This window comes from Malurus melanocephalus, unplaced genomic scaffold (genome assembly GCF_030028575.1).
Source record: "Malurus melanocephalus ecotype Western Australia unplaced genomic scaffold, MMel_1.1 scaffold_239, whole genome shotgun sequence".
NCBI classification, from domain to species: Eukaryota; Metazoa; Chordata; class Aves; order Passeriformes; family Maluridae; genus Malurus; species Malurus melanocephalus.
In genome coordinates this window covers 464,384-482,052 of record NW_026623471.1, presented here as the reverse complement: position 1 = coordinate 482,052, position 17,669 = coordinate 464,384, and positions in this window count along the sequence as shown.

Below are 17,669 nucleotides of genomic sequence, written 5' to 3'. Positions count from 1 at the left end.
GATGCTCAGATGGCTCCAGAGAAAAGGTTTATGGGCATAAAGAATCACCCCAAGGTGAGGAGACGTGCAGATGGACTTGCACATGAGACCAAACAGATGGAGAAAATTGGGATATGTGAGTAGGATACATTTTTTCCCCTTGACAACCCCACAACACAGAGCTGGTAATRCAGGAAGATGAAGAAAGGAAATCAATAAGGAAACTTTGTCAGTGAAGTCTCCTCTGAACTGCCCTGTCCACTGGATCACAAAGACTTGTGCACTTCCAATGACTTGGAATTCTCCACACTGGAATTGTTGGAGGCTGGCTGGGCTGAAGAGGACTGGCATGGGGATTTGCTCTGGGCTCTAGAAGAAGCTGCTGAGGATGTTCRTTAGTGCACCTTGAATGAGGATGTGGGATGAATGGATGTAGGGACYTCAAGGCCAGATTTTCTCTGTATGAGACAGCCCTGAGTGTAGCAGACTCAGTCTCCTGAAAACCTTCAGCATTATCCCTCCAGGGGCTGATGAAATGCAGAACAGATGTGGCTCCTCTGATTCCAGGGACACCTCCTCRTGGGTAGAGGTGGGCAGCCGTGACTCACTGCATGACTACATTTTTTTTTTTTTTGCTTTTTATTTGACTTATAAAAGAAAAAAAATCAATCTTGTAACACTTGTGTGGACATGRATCACTACAGCCTGCTTGATTTTTGAAACATCATACCACATGTACATTTTTTTTTCTCTCCTGCCCCCTCCCCGCCTTTCTCAAAGTCATCCATTTCCCTCTGGATAGGAAGAATGTGGTGTGTGGTCTGTCAKCTTGGAGAGCTCCTCCTCCCCAGTACAGATGTCTTCAACTTCTTGCTCTATTTTCCAACCCAAACAGGACTGGTGTACCAGCCACAGACTGATTTTGGGTTTGTTTCTACAACAGTTCTTATTGGTGTTGGTTTCCTACTAAAGCTCTGAAGCTCCTACTTTGCTCTTGTGCTTGTGGCTCCAGGTGCATCACTCCTTTGGTTTGTGCCTGMCTTTTCATGACTAAGTGCTCTCTTTGCTTCAGACTGAAGGTTTCMCAAGTCTGCCTGTGAGGAGTTCCTCTGAGTCAGCCCCACCCCTATTTGCAACCTTCTTGTGTACCCTTGGCACAGTCTGGTGTCTGAGAGCTTTCATAAATCTTTTTCCAAATGCTGGAAATTGCTTCACCATGTGATATTTTCTTCAGTGTGAGGATGGTACCCTGGRGACTAGAGTACCTCTGCTGTGAACCTTTTAAATAATTTTTTTTCATCTCKGTGTCGTCATGAGGATATTCACTGCTCAGGTATGCTCTGCATGGCCATTCTGTGTTGGTGAGTCACGGGTGAATTCTGGGTCACCCCTTCAGGGGCAGCTTATTCAGCCCCTATCCAGCCTCTGAATGAGGCAATTTTCTTTTCTGCTTTTTCCTCTGATCAAAAGCATTTCCCACACATTTCCCCTGTTACACAGAAGTCAGTACCTCAGCTCTGCACTACAGTTCCAGTTGTCCTCTCAAGGCCATTAACACGCCCAGCACTTCAGTGTTCCCYGTTGTCACATATGTGACTGTTTTTYCTTTTGCTGGCAGTCACAGCCTGTGGCTGCAGAACAAAATCCTGCTTTGCCTTCACTTTCCGCAGCTGCTCTCTTGTTTCCAGTCCCAGCTATAAGGGCTGCTCTGAATCCCCACCCAGTCTGTGCTTGTCATTTCTCCAGCGATGGCTCGGGGATGGGCTCTGGGCTCTGCCAAGGACCTGCCTGTGCTGYTGCCTGGTCCCCAGGTGCTGTGCCCTGAGTTACACATCCCTGCATGGCACTGGCTCTTCTCAGTTTRTGCCAATCCCTTCAAGGGAAGTGAAGCTGGGGGTGGGCGACAGTGAAACTCATTCTATGATCCCAGGGCCTCCAGGCTTCCAGCCTCCTCTTCACAGGAAAGCTCTGATCAGAAACATCCAAGAGGATGTTCCTCTTAGAGGCCTTCAAGTTACCTAAGCCCTGCCAAATGGGTGATCTGAGATGAAGGATGTCTTGGCTTGTCACCATCTTCTGTGGTGCTTCCATGAACACAAACTCTGCCCCTGCTTGAGGAGCTGCCCCTTCTCACCTTTCCTAAACTTCTGGATATTTGGCTTCATGCAGCTGCTGATCTTGCAGTCTTCCCAAACTAGGAAACAAGAATGCAGTAACATTTCCTCTAAATGTGAATTGCTATGACTGTGGAATATAATCATAGAACAAGAGAGCAACGTGTATGATAGCTAATTAAAGTCAGAGTTTAAAACAGTAGCTGGTTCTTCCTGAATTTACAGCCTCAAAGTTTTCATGGGGGCTGAGATTAAAAGGTAATACAAGCAGGCAGTAGATGTGGTGTATGTAGGAAAGAGTAGGATAATACAAAAACAAAAGGCAGTTCTCACCCAGGTGTCTCCAGATCCTGTGGTGTTACTTTCTTCCACTTGAAACACCCTGGTCTTTTTAATTTGAACTGTCTTTCCATTCAGCCACATGGAATTACTCTTTCCCTTATCTCGTGTGTGTGTGTCTCTGTTTCTAGTGTAGTTCCAGCCGGCATGCTTTGTGCAGGTATTTAGCCTCCCTGGAAGGATTTAAGGTACCCAACAGATCAGAATGATCTTGAATTCAAAAGAAATATAGGTTTTAGCCTTCAAATGTARCCKGAAAASAAAYATTCCTTTTTAAAATAACCACAAGACTTACTGAAAAAGGCGCCTGATATTTCATCCAGAGTAAAACCCAGTAAGACTTCAAACCTGATCAGAGCTTTTACCTTGAGATCTTAGAAGGGAACTGAAATAAAATAAAGGACTATAATAACCAGTAGACACAGTGGGTGGTAAGGCTGAAGGGTAATGGACACACATTTTAAAGGCCATGAGTGGCACAGGCTTGTAGCCATAGCCATGCCACTACATTTAAGCCTGTAAAACAATACATCMGTGCTCTTCGTCTTGACATTTTACCAATCTTCCAGACACTCTCAGGTCTCAGGCTGAGAGCCAGACTAGTTTTTCTTCTGACCTTTTTATTACCTGCTGTCACACAGACTTTTCCAGTGAGATGTCCAAAAGGATGCTTACGATTTGTATGCTCTTACTATGCGTCAAAGCATTTCTTCCAATTTTCTTGCTTTTATCCCTGCTTGAAGTAATTTGTCACTGCTGAAAAATCATTACTGCCACTGCTCATTCACCTAGTTTTATTCACTTCTGCTGAAGTCCCTGGCCTATTCCAGTTCTCAGAAAATCCACTTTTAAAGAAAAATGAGCCATGGGAATCTGGTAACAGAAATGGCCAAAAGAGCAGATCCTCTGAGATCCCTCATTTCCACCTGCCACCATGTGATGGAGGTCCTTTTGAACCTTGCTTGGTTTTAGAAGCAAGGCTTCTAAAMCCAAGGAAATTAGCTTTCATCTGCCTCTCTGCCACTGAATTTGTTCCTCATGGTGTTTTATTTCTGCTATGTGCCCTGTCAGACAGGGGCAAGTGCTAGAAAAGAAGGTTAATGCCAGCAATGAACTGCGTGTGCCCGGTGCTCTGTTGAAGGGTGACCTTTCCTGACTTGCACATTCAGCTGTCGACCAGACAGCAACACAGCTCTGCTCCCTTTCTGCAAAGGCTGTGTGTSCCTGTGCTCTGCACTGTGCTGGCTGGAATGGGGCTGTTCCTGCTCTGTGCCTTCACAGCCCTGCCACCACCATGGCAGAAAGCATCCCACCCCTCCCAGACCTCGCACTGGCACATCCCAGCGGGTGGAACTGTGCTCAGCTGGGGAAACACAGCCATCGTGGGGACCTGGGCTGGAACCTGCAGGTCCACCTCAGATACAGGGGGAAAAACCCATGGGCACACTTCTTGCAAAGCAGCCACTTCATCTCTGATCTATCAGCCCTGCTCCCCCAGGGAAAACTACAAAGAACTTTGAAAGACAGGTCTAGGAACGAAAAATTATAGTAGTGATGGAAGAAAGGTGGTTATAACYGAGGTATTGGCTTTGTGGTCGGTTTTGTAACCTCTCTTCATAGGTTATAAACTATTTTTCTAGCTGTTTCCCCTAGSAGATAGCTAGCTGATCATTTCTCACCTTCTGCCTTTGCTACCAGCTTTTGATTGTGCTGACTTATATACACACAGTTCAACTCTGAATAGTTTTCTCAATTTTTGTTTAGCTTTGTGAAATCAATAGCTTGTCCAGTTTTTCAGTTAGTCTAGTAAAATAGATGCCAACAAATRCAACACTTGTCTGGACTTTATATTTTTAAGGAGCTTCTCTTGACGTGAAATAAAGCCATTCTGCAGCTCTAACATCATAATTTGTGCAGTCACATTATGGAGAGACTGCCCTGTCACAAACCAGAAGCCATCAGAGAGCCTGTAGCTTGTTGTGGAACAAGTAAGTTATGGAAGAGTGGTAAAGCGAGAGAAAGTCATACTGAATGCAAAGGTAGCATGAATTCAAATAATAGGTGAAAAAAAATGAGTGTRGGATAAGTTAAAAGTAATTGGATAATAATTTACCGTAATTCATGGCATTCTCATGCACCTCCTCCTTTGGTTATTATAGTTACACAAAAATCACGCACAGACACAAAACCAAAAACACCCTTCACCACCCAGGAAAAGTCTCAAGCGTTTTCAGTGTGTTTAGTTTTTAACTTTAATTTCTCAAATTACTACAGTTAGAAGTTGGATTGAAGTTCTGGTGAGAACCTGATTTTAAAAGSCTGACTGCTAAAGGAATTTAGGTATCTAGGATGAAAACATAAAAATAAGAGTTTTCAAAAGAGTTTAAAAAAGCTATTTTTTTCAAAAGCTATGCCTCAAATGTGTTTAAAAATGCAAAAAATGAGATCTATAGGATCATGTGTCTTTATTAGCAATATTRCCCTTTAAAAGAACCCTAATGCCTCAAACAATTTATTGATCTTCTGAAACTCCAGCATGCTTTCAGACACATGATGCAAAAAAAAAAAAATTTAATAGATTATTTTATTTTGTTGAGTTCTGACCTGAAATGTTGGAAGGCTCATTTATGGTGAAGTATCATTCTTCATTTATGTTAGATTTATCATTCAGTTAAATCTATTTCTGATTGAATTTTGAAAAATACAGGCATTTTTAGCACATTTGATTTATTAGAAAACTKAAGAACAAATGTGAAATTCTAGGTATTCACAAAAAAGCTTCTTTAGTAGGGGACCCTTGCTGATAAAATTTGACATCCCCYTATTTGGAAAATTAGATTTAACTAAAGCTGTTTTGAACGGTTGAGGAAGATGAAARCTGCATCTATTAAACCATACCATATTTTATAATGCTTTTATAGCTGCTGTCAATTGGTCTAAAAGTCAGAAAAACTGCCTGGCAGATGAGAACATTAAGTTCCTGGTTTCTGGTTCATTACTGAATGCAAGCAATCATCCTATTACTGGAATAGATAATTGAAATGTAGAGCTATAGATTAGCTGAAATGTGAGGAGTGGCATTTTTTTTTTTTTTTTCCATAAGCACCACCGTTATTCCTTTTCCATCCCCCSTGTCAGGATTGCTCTGGATTGCAGGCTGGCCAGTTAGAGACATTAACAGCTCATCTGAGCTGGAAAGAGGCAGTGGAGAAAACAGACATTTCTGTGATCTCTGTTTCTAATGCTCTGTCTCTGTGGGTTTAATGTCCAATTAACACAGAAACAGGCTTGTTTGGCAATCATCTTGTCCTGGTTCATAGTGATGATTTTGAGTAAAAAATGTRTCCATGTAGATGTACCTTGTGTTACCAGCCAGAAACCAGCCAGGCTGACCCTGGAGCTGGAAAAGCAGGAGCAGTGAATCTGACCCACACTTCACTGTGAAGGATGGCTTTGAGTACTCTCAGTAGAAAACAGAAGCAATGTTTCCTATTCCACTACAAACACAACTAGGAACAAAAACAGGTTTGTTATGAAATGAGTTATTTCGTTCTCCCTAGATGGATGCTAACAGTTTGAATTTTATCCTAGGCTGAGCAAAGCAAAAATATGCTTTCTAAAAATAGGAGGTTTTGTCAGAAAGAACAAATTTCAGCACTGATTAAAGAAAGAAGAATCACACACAGGAACACCTTTTCATGCAGCACAAAGGAACTTCATAGACTCAATCTGTAAAGCTATTAAAATAATTGAAATCAGATGCTGAATTTAAGAGGAAAAATTTATTTTCCTTTGCCTGTTTTCAWATCAGATACTACTGTCTAGTACAACTCTGAGTGAACAGGAGAGACCTAAATGCAAACATTAATTCATTTCACTAGGGAAACTGAAGCAAAAACTGTCCTACTTCGAACTCAGATTCATTCTTTATCTTTCCTTCATAGGATGAGCTTTTGTTCTGCGCTGTCTGTACAAATTTTTCACCCACAACCACGTTTGTGCTGTCACACTGACAATATGGACTTTGTTTTGAAAAAGAGATTGAAATTCACTTCCTAGTCCTCAAAGCAAATCAAGACTCTATAAAAARATTCATAAAGTGTTGCTCAAATGACAGAATGAGGAAATCCCAAAGTGACAAGTTTTCTAAATGTTTTATTTAAAATGCTAAGAAGAAAAGTATGAATAATCTCCACTTTGTTTGTTTAACAACAGGCTGCTCACAGCACTGGCTCAAAATGATGAAGCAGTGTGTTGGGTCCTCACTCCTGCCACGCAGTCCTCCAGAAACCCAGCCAGCATCTGCAGCAGCACTTCCAGCACATCCACCTGCAGATGATGGCATCATCTGAGCAGCAGGCTCTGCCCCGGCTCCTTGGTGCCCGTCTCTGGGAGGGACTGATGCTGCTGACAGGAGTATCCTGCTTGTTATGCCATGGAGGTGTGGCCAGATTTGCATTACAAGAGTTCTACTGAGTGGCTTTGTTTGCCAGATCGGCTCTCTTATTGTTTTTCTCTTCTGACACGTTTGTTTGCAAAATTTCATTAGGATTTGTGACTCGCCTAATGCTKTTTGACATCAGTGTAAAGATTCACGCTTGTTGTAAATACAGGGATGTGGGCTGAAATTCTGATTGCTGGTAAACCACTAATTTGATATTTTCTTTCTTCYGACTTGTCTTAATAAGGCCTAAATGACCAGCAGCCTAGACACCAGCTAATGTCCTGCTCAGTTTTGGCCAGCGAGATACCAAGCTCTTCACTCCAAAAAGTTCAGGCTYGGCGCGCTGTCATCGCTCCATGGCTGACTTTCCACGGGCTTTTTGAAACTCCTTGTGCTCTTGYCTACTTTATAAGAGGGTTATAAAGGATTTCTTCCATTAGCAAAAGTGCACGCGGGTCTTTAAGGCTGACTGCAGCTCCTCTTGGGACATAAACCCTTCTCTGAAAGCCGCGGCTGCAAAGGATGCCATGACCCGGGCAGCCCCTCTGCGGTGTGAGGAGAGCTCCGAGCKCAGCCTTGTCCTTCCTCACACCGACCATGCGGGCGCTCTCCTCTCGCAGAGCCTGACCAGAGGGGCCAGGCTTTCCTCCGTGAGCAGAACCGTTCATTGGATGATAAATCAGCSAGCGATTTGTGCCAGGAGCACAGAACGAGCCCATCACCCCCGCCGGTCGCTGATTGCGCGGCCGCTCCCCGGCAGCTCCCGCTGCGCTTCCCCGGCACCGCCTCCTCTCCCTCGCACAGCTTTGCTTTGCTTTCCCTCCGCTGTGCTTTCTGCCCCAACCCCGCTCGCCAATCTCTGCTGCTTTCCGCCAGCATTCATCCTSATCTGAGTTTAAATACATCCCTCTTCACAGGAAAGCAAAATAGCTGCTGAGTTACTTCATTCACAGCTCAAACTTTGTTACACACATCTTCTACTCGGGACAGAAAGTGCCAGCATTCTTTCCAGTTATTCGTGTATTTTGCTAATCCAACTATACCTGGTAAACATATTTAGATTAGTATGAAGACAGGCGGAAGTGGGGGTGGGAGCAGCATTTGCCGCAGCTTAGTTTATCTCTCCCTGGGTTTGGATACACATAAACACAGAGCTGAGCTTCGAGAAGAGTTCATATTGTCAAACCTCTAACCTGCTCGTTGCTCCTGCAGCGTGGTTCAGTGTTTTCATTTACACTGAAAATCAAGGCTGTCACTGGAAACAGAAACCCTTACAACCACCCTGACACCCCTGAATCCAAGGGCAGGATTTTTTATGCTTCTGCTCTAGAGAATCATACTGATTCTCTAGTATAAACCAAAGCTATTTAGGATGCATTTCTGACAAATGACATTCTCTAAAATTACTTTTTTTTGTTCAATTTTGCCTTTTTTCCTGGCTGCCTTATTTGTCAAGTCTCTTCTTATTTTTCTTTTTCTTTTAAAAACTGGAACTGTAACTGTATTTTTTGGGCATCTTCTCCTGCAAATTTGTTTCTTTCTYGCAACCCTGGTTTCATTTCTGACTCTTGTTACGTGTCTAGTCTGTGCAGCTGCTGCAGAAGAGATGCTCTGAGTAGTTTTTATTTCAATCTATTTAATGGGGAGCTAAGCTTTTCTTATTCCTTTAAACTTTATAGACTGTGTAATAGTTCCTTCAAGCTACACTGGCAGTGAGAAGACTGAAAGATTAATGCAGCAGAATGTGTGTCTGTCACACAGTGAAACAGCTCCCTGGGGAGATGCTGCATCCTCAGCTCTGGAGCCAGACAGGCACAGGGAGGCACGGCCCAATKCTCACCAGCCCTGGGGAGGCTCCTGGCCACTGCCTTGTCCCAGGGCCTCCCCAGTGTCCCCAGAGACAGTTTGGCTCTTTCARCATCAATCTTCTGGTGTCTGGCTAAGGGAGCCTGGCCTGAACACCCAAACCCATTTCCCACCTGGGCAGCRAGCTGGGGTTTCCTTGGTGTGGCAATGTGGTCAGGTTGGTTTTGCTCTGAAGAGGTGTCAGTATGTCACTGGGAGGTTTTCCCGGGTTCAAAGGGAGTCTGAAAGCCTTTCCATTACATTCAATAGCCTTTTGGTTTGGTTGGAGTGACAGAGATAAAATTTCAAGCCCCCTTACAGAAAATGTCACCCCTTTTTGCTCCATCACATATTCTCTCCCTTGCGTGGGGAACTTGCAGGTGGCCAGGACTCCGTTGCTATCTCAGACAGGCAGGAGTCTTTCCAGGGCATTTRCTAAGTAACTTCTTACTTTTCCACTTGAATCATTTCTATGGCTTCACACTGTCTTGGAGAAGTTCAGTCCTGCCAAGTCCCAAGGTTGCTGTGAACCAGGGCTTGTGGAAGGGAGCTTTGTCTGTCTAGAAGCATATATCCTGGGTCTCTTAAAGATCTCTTCAGAYCTTCTTTGAAGGGCTTTTACTTCCTATTTAAAAATACTTGTAAGAACACGGTTGTCTTTGACTCTTACCTGAGGACCACTCCTGGCTACCATGAAAATCTTAGCTTTTGAAGTCCCTGCGATACTGAAGGACAAGCCAGAGTGGCACATAACAAAAATGATGGCTGCAGACAAGAGGGATGGGTCTGAGAGGAGAATTTGAGCCTTTTTATTTTCTGCACAGAATCCTTTTCTGTTTTTTCTAAGCAACATGATCTCACCTGCCCTTTACCAGGGCAACATAAAATGTTATCCTCGGCCAGTCAAGAGCCCAACCTATGAAATGAGTTTCCCCATTTTGATTATTTCCAACATTATTATGACAGCAGATTAAATGTCAAGGACTCTGCATGTTTTATTAGTATCTATAATGAGTTGAAAGGCATGTAGTCACTTTATAGCGTGGGACTGGGTTGTCTATAGATAGCAAAAGCCTGAATTGCTTTCATGATGGAAACCAGAGGAAAACTCAGAGATACAGAAGTTGAGGTTGAACTGGGGACTTTTGAAGGCACTGGAGTTTTCCTCATTTAGTGCAGCCATAGATTTGGCCTCAGGGAGGTGGGTCATTTTAATTTATARTCTGCTGCCAGTGCTTAAGGGTCCCACAAAAGCTTTTTCTTCAATTTGGGTGATTTAATGAAATGCAACACATGTTTTTCTGCTAGTAAATTGAATACTTGTCTACTGCTGATTGTGTTTGCTGTGATTACCATCTCTTCCAATCCCATTTGCAGATGACCTACAATATTTAACTTGTTTCCATAGCTGGTTCAGTCATCAGGTTTGTCAGTCTCTCGAGTATCTTTTCTCTCACTGTGCCTCAATCTCCCTTTGGACTTGCAGATCTCAGTTTGCCACCCTGAGCTTGCTTCCCTAATGGTCACTGGAGAGCAGGAGGAGCAGTCAGGATCTGAACATGTTAGATGTCTGTTGCAGGAGGACTGAACACAGGGAATGTGTATTTCACAGTAATTAGGGATCGTTTAAAATAAAGAGAAAACACAAGGTTTTCTTTGGTACTTAACAAAATTACTGCTTTTGATCACAGTCTTTAGGAGCCCRGGAGGGACAAGAGTCAGCTCATGCTCTTGGCTCTTTTGTACCTGTGGTCCCCAAGAATAAACAGCTCAGCAGAGAGGATGCCCAAGGGCTAGGCTGTCAGGACTTTCTCTTTGCAGAGTTTCACTGTGTGTGTATTTCTAACCAGGAGAGGCAAATTTTGAGCTATCAGAACTTAGGAAATGGAATTACCCTTTTTCTTGTCTGTGGCTCTGCTAGGATAGTTTTGTCCTATGTWATTGCTTTGATCAGATGCCCCTGTTTTATCACTGTTGTATGCATGATTGGGCTGTCAGCCCCTGGACATCACTCAGAAATGGCAGTGGCCAGAAGAGATCTCAGCAAGAACAGCAACCTGAGATGCAATGTCAGGACTTGCCTGCTCACCCTCCCTGCTCCCAGGAGCTGCAGGGAGGTGATTCTGGGAGCTGTTCCTCATGGAAAGCRCCCAGCTGTCCCCACTCCACCCGTGCTGGGTGCCAGAAGGTGACCCAAAGGATGAGCCAGGAAAGCACAGTGTCTCTGGACTGAGTGGGAGAAGGGGGCACAAGAAAAGCTCAATAGCCTGGGCTGAGGTGTGGGATAAACATACTATGTGGGTAAAGCCTGAGACATGTTCTTAGCTGTTAAAGGATTMTTTTGGTAGCCAGGCCTCCTTCAGTGAGCTGTGTCACTGTTTTCCAGGACAGCCAAGAGCTGAGGCCAAATYTGCCATTTTTTCACTGAACAGGGAGTGCTCTGCATAGCCTGGAAAAAAATACTGTCTGCAGCCTGTGCTTTGGGAAGGAGAGAGTTCAGGGGTCACTCCTGAGGCCTGGCTTCCTCCACCATAACATGCAGCAACATCACAACATTAATACTAGGCAGACAAGATGCTCCAGTGACTTTCTAATAAGGCTGAAATGTCACTTTTTTTTTTGCAAGGGTGGGTTAGATCTGTCTGCTGCTGAACACTGGCAATCACCCAGACAGTTCTGCCCAGCTGGGAAATGCCTGGACCTCCCAGGGCAGGGATGTGGTGGGTTGCCCTGCATAGGATGATACCAGGATACTCACTGAAGCTAACTGCTGCAGGAATGCTCTTCCTCATGAGCAGGAGAAACATGAGACAATGAAGTTAAGAACAGTGTGGAAATGGAAACAGAGCAAAGGAGTACAACAACAGCATGAAAAGAGAAGAATGTGTCTAGGTGATCTGGCAGACAGATGTGATGTGATCCAGACTCGGGTTCTGCCAGATGGCTGAAGAGAGCTGGCATTATCAGTCCAAGTGAAGAAGGACCATATTTTCAAAACTGCTGAACTCAGTGCCTGGCAGCTCTAGGCTGAGCTACAGATCATTTCTGGTCCTAGAGAGGAAAGCTTGAGGAACAAGCTGAGGACAGGTTTCTTCTCAGTTTCTGTTCTATCTGTTTCACTCTGGCTTTTTACCCATCTSCACTACATCTCAGCCCCCTCCCCCTGCAAATTTCACGGGTTCTTTTRAAAAAATGTTCTCTTTCTATGCATCAAATCATGACTCATTTGAAAAACATCATAGGGCACAACCAGGTAACCCATCCTCAGGGAACTCTGCGTAGAATGAGGTTGAATAGGCACGGAAAGTGATTTTCTAGATGGAAATTTTACTTCCTTTCGCCTAATCACATGAACATATCTTTACTAAATAATCTTGGGGTCTTCCTCATAGCCTGGCCCAGGTCCTGTCTGAGCCCTCCTCATCTGATACGAGTGGCCAGAGCCCTTACCCACCTAAATCCGAAGCAAAGAGAACTTTCAGAGGGGACTAATGTAGTTCTGATGTTTGACCAGTGGGAGGCCCTTAAAGACCATCAAGTTGTCAGAGTCTATAAAAATTACACTTGGGATTCAAGTAGCCCTCTTTATCAGTACACCTGCAAGTTCTTCAGAGATTTTTGAGGAACCGTTCTGATCYCAACTTTACAGCTACAGACAAATTGAGTTATAGACTGAGGTGTGAGAGGACTTTGGCATAATTGTAAAATAAGTAAATTACAATAATTCAAGAGATTTTATAGAACATAGAAAAGGATAATATCCCTGCCCTCCTGAATAGTAACCTCATGTTCATACAGTTTTATTGTTGCTTCCTTAAACATTTGGTTTTTCTCTAGGAGCTGCTTAGGAAAATTAAGCTTTACAGCAATTTCTTTCATTTGCCCTGATGTTTTTGCCCTGATGTTCCATCTGAAAAAAAAAAAAAAAAAAAAAAAACCCAAAAAAAAACCCCAAAAAAACCCAAACCTGAAATTACTCTGATTATTTTCTGGCTCCAGACAACCAAATATTCAACAGAAGTTTTTTGTCCTTTCCCTTTGAACAATTGCTTCAAACACTGAACTATTGTTGTAACTTTCTGGATCACCTCCTCTGTTTTCTATTTTTTTTATTGATACAGGTTTGAAGCACGAACACTTCTTCTGTTCAAAGCAGCCCTCTTAGCTGCTGTGATTTAACCTGGAAATGTCTCTGCAGCCTTTTCAGCTAATTTATCTTCTAGAAAGAAATGAAAATCTGTTGGGAGTTACCATCATCTGTAAAGGGCTGAACTTTGGTCTCAGCTGCATCCAAGAAACCTTCCTGTGATTGTATCAGTCTCTCCAAGATCCACGAGCTGCAGAGTATGTCAAACCAGGGAGACACCCTAGGATGAATGCCAGGTTTTCTGCTAGACAAAACATCCATATTTCAACTCTCACAGAAATATCTGTTTATCAGGATGATGGTAACATCCACATTGATCCAGYTGCCAAGCTTCAAATGCCACATTTTTATATTACTAGATAAATGGAAAATGCACAGGAACAGCATTACACGCCATGAAAAAATATACCCTGAGTGGAATAACAGAAAAGATTTGTAATTTTCCAAGTCTCCGTCTGAAGGTATGTGAAATGATTTATGYTAGGAAAGAATATTTTTCCTTACATGTTCAGGTTGTGATAAAAGAATTCAAACTGGTTCTGAATGTTGAGAAATTGATTGAAATTTTAATTTCTTACAGTTCTTAYAGTCTGTTGTGGAAACAGCCCTTAACTATCGGACTGTAGTACTTACTGCTCCTGATGGCAGCCTCTGTTTGACCCTGATTCGATGGAATGTTGAATCCCCAAAATTCATTAGCTGWAGGAAGAATGAGTGTTGCATTCATATTAGCTGAAATGACTAGTCTGTTATGATCTCTATGGAAAACAGAGATCTGTTTTTTTATAGTTTTAACCAATCACGTTTCACTGCTCTCCCACTTTTCCCATTCTGGTACTGGTGACATCCAGGCTTTCCTACAGGCCTGGCAATTGCAGTCTTACCTTTCTGTCATTACATCCTTATTTTATTAAATGAGAGGCTAACCAAGAGAGTCACATGAGACTCCTGTTTTCTACCATCCCTAATCAAACTTCAAGAGTCAAAAAGGGTGTTAGAATACCCTGTTAGAAAGCTGTTTCTTCAGCTTTCTACCTTCTAGTTTGCTTTACCACCTGTGCTTTTATAAGCTTCTCTTGGGAAATGTAAATCCTTGCAAGTAATATTTTAACATAAAACTCTAAGAGTACTGGGATTTTCCTGGTATAATTCTTCGTTAAAAACCTTGTCAAATCTGATGCTTTTGTATGACAGAGACCATTCTTCTCTTGGGCCCCCCATGTCTGTAAGTACACAGATTACTCAGGAGTTCCCAAATATGCTGTTTTATCTGGTTGCACTGCTGCTAGAAAGGCAGATTGATCTTGGTTTTACTTGGGTCCACTTGGTCCGCTTCACATACAGACTTACTGACCAAAAAAAAACCTAACCAAACAAAAACCCAGGTCCTTGTATATAAGAACTCAGATCAGCCAYACAGTAAAAGGAAGGTCATTAAAAGAGGTTTTTAAAAACTCCAGACTAAATCTGTCTTAATAATAGAAAGCAATAATTACTTGCTCTATTCCCCTTGGCAGTCCCCAAGATGTGGCCAGAGTTTTGAGYTGTGCTCAGCCTTGCAGCAGCAYCTCCCTCTTCTCAGTGTTGCCTTTGCTTCTGACAAGTGCTCATCTCCCCTTCCCTTCCTATCAGTAATTTACAAATATGATTTGAGATATAAGCACCCAAATCTTATCCAGAATAATCTTCTGAAAAATAGGTAATTTTCCTAAGTGCTGTTAATTGCTTTTGCTGGACCTGGGCACTTGGGATGCCTGATGTCTGGTGTGCCTTCGTTCTCAACCAGCATTCCTGTCTGCTGTTTCCTTGCTTTCTGCACCCTCACCAATACTGCTCGTGTTTCAAATCTGCCTTTATGTAAATTCTGCTTCAGCCAGCAAACTTGTGATTTCGATACATTACCAGATTTCTACAGATTTCTACAAGTTGCCACTTGTGTCCCATCTCCTCCAGAGAGTGTCTGTGCTGCCAGGGTGCTGTGCACTGCAGCACCAGCCCTGAGCTGCCTTCTGTAATGTCAAACAGGCAGCAGCCACCTCACAGGGATGGAGATCTTTTCTTAACTAGGTAAGGAGCCATCACAGCAATGGATGAAATTTTATCCCAAGTAAGCAAATATCACTTGGCTGCAAAGAAAAAAAAAAGTCAGCAAAAAGAATATATTATGATGTTTTACTTTTTAAAAGAGAGAAAAGTTGAGAAGCCTTTAAAACCGGTATAAACTATGGTTTAAAATTTAATCTTCATCACCTCTTTTCTGTTTTACTTCTGCTTAAAGAAATCTAGTCTTACTTTAAATAGGTTTTCACTATATACTTTTTCTGAAGCATTCATATACTAAAGATTGGAAAATATTGTAAGTGAAATGTTAAGTCTCTTTATTTAGCTCCCATTTCATGTCAATGAGATAAATGTTGGTGTTCATGAAATACTTGAAATATATTTCAATTGGTAGATTTATGCTAGGTCTCTTTAAACAATGTTTCATTTAATTACCTTCTGATATCTTTTTTAGGTGACTGTAATATACAAAGAATCAGCTGAATTCTCCAGTCAATGTGATTGTTAATTGATGATACATTAGCAACTCACTGAACTCAGCTGCAACAATTGCTTCCCTGAGGTTTTAAAGAAGAAACTCTATTGACTGGGAGAGAGAATGGGCTATTAGTCGCTATAGATCCTGTTCAAGAACTAATCTGATGCTGAATTTCTATTCAAATGCTGGAGCTTAAAATCACTTCTCAGAAAATAATTGAATAAAAGAAAGTTATAGTTCTAAAGCTATCAGATAATTTCCTGAGAGYTCTGGGCAATTTCCAGCTTTACATCCTGCAGGCTGCCTAAGCAGGAGCTGCTGGTACGATTAACATAAGCCCATAACTCTGAATGAGCAGAGMGGAGCTCCAGCCAGAGCAGAAGGAGGCCCCAGGAAACCCCTCCCCATGGAAAAACACTTCCAGTGCTGACAGGTTCCTCTAAACAAAGCAAAAATATTTTTTTTTCATGTTCTGACTCACAGTGACAGAGATCATCCAGTTTCTTTGCTTCACCTCTGCAAGGAAGGAGAGGAGGAACTGCTCAAGAGAGGAGAACAAGAGCAGCCTCTGTGTCTCTGATGACACCTGAGTTGTTCCTGCAGGRTGAGGCAGAGGGGACCAGTGCTGCCATGGGACAGAGCATTTGTGGAGTGTGTGGCACTGGAAAGAGAGAGGGGTGCAGGTGCATGAGCAGAAATAACCAGATTTAGGAGTTTTCAGAGCTCATCACAAGGAGCTTCATCACAACTGATGAATGGCTCGTGATAACTGTTTTSTTTTTGGACTTTCATAAGGTTTGTCTGTACACAGACATGTTYAGATTATTTCAAAATCAAGCAGATTACAGAAGGAGAGCTTGCACCTTTTAAGTTAATTTTGCCCTTACATAAGCGGCTGAATCTATGACAGTCTGAAGTAGAGCTCAATAGTAGTTTGGGAGATAAAGTACTTCRGTCCCTTTTGAAGGTCAATTTTCTCTCAAAAAACTAATCCTCTTAGAAGTAATTCAAAATGAGGCATATAAAAAGGGCAGAGATTGAAATAATTATTATTTTCTGCTTGTGTTCTGTTTGGCTTTTCCTTTGGTTTCTTAATCCCTCTCTGATGGAAAGCCATTTTGAAATGCTGGCAGTATATTTACTTGTCTTTAATTTTCATGGATGTGGTGGGAAGCCCAATACAAAACAACAAAAAAGGCAAAASTTTCCATGATTTAGGATTGAAACCTTCAATTTACTTTACTTTTTTTTTTTCCTACAGTGTTACATGTTTACTAAGGAAATTGTCTGGCACTCAGAACAGAAAGACTCACTTTATGCTGTCACAGAAAGGTAGAAGCAAGCCAACAATGGATTTTTTTAACAATACAGTTGTTAAAAGATTATGATTCAGCTGTCAAAATATGAAAGAACAACAGAAATATTGAAAAAAAATGTAATTTGTGACTCCCACAAATTACAAATGTTATGAGTCAAAGTTGTTTAAGCAGTTTCATGCTTGGGTTTTGAAGTCACTTGTAATTAAGTCTGTGGTTTTTTTTCAACGTATTTCTGTTTATATTCAAGGTCACTATAYAGCCTTATATATATTGATATATTCAGGTTTTGCACATGCCACAGTTTCAATTGTCACATGTAGTTYATAATCAGCATGCTGGCACAGCACATTTATAATCTAACCACCAAGACAAATAGACTGCATAAAAGCCCAAAACTGCTTTCTATATTAAGTACTGGATTTATTTATTCACATAACGATTTTCTTACCTATACATTTTAATTTTTCCCATTTTTTTGCAGTACACTTACTTGTGCTGTGACTTCTGGTAAATTCAATCTTCTCCATGCCAGTAATTTCAGAGAATCTTCAAATCCTTAAATCACTGAATCAAAATCCYGTGACAATTTAAAGTGGTTCCAAACAAACTAGAAGCAAGTGATTATTACCTGCACACCACTATCAGTATAGAAAAAGGGCATTAATACTGGGGTAGCAGCTGCCCCAAGGTGCAAGTCACATGATTAAAATAAGCTATATACATGTTTCAAAGGACTCTTATTTGGAAAATTCCTACTAGCTTGTGTCCTGAAATTCCTTTTATGTGCCACAGATGTTGATAAACACTTTCAACAGAGAAAGAAAACACACAGCAGAAATAAAATATTCTGTAGCTAGGTTGTGGAAATGGTCAGACAAATATTCTGTAGCTAGGTTATGGAAATGGTCAGACAAATGAAAGCAAATAGTTCTTCACAAATTAA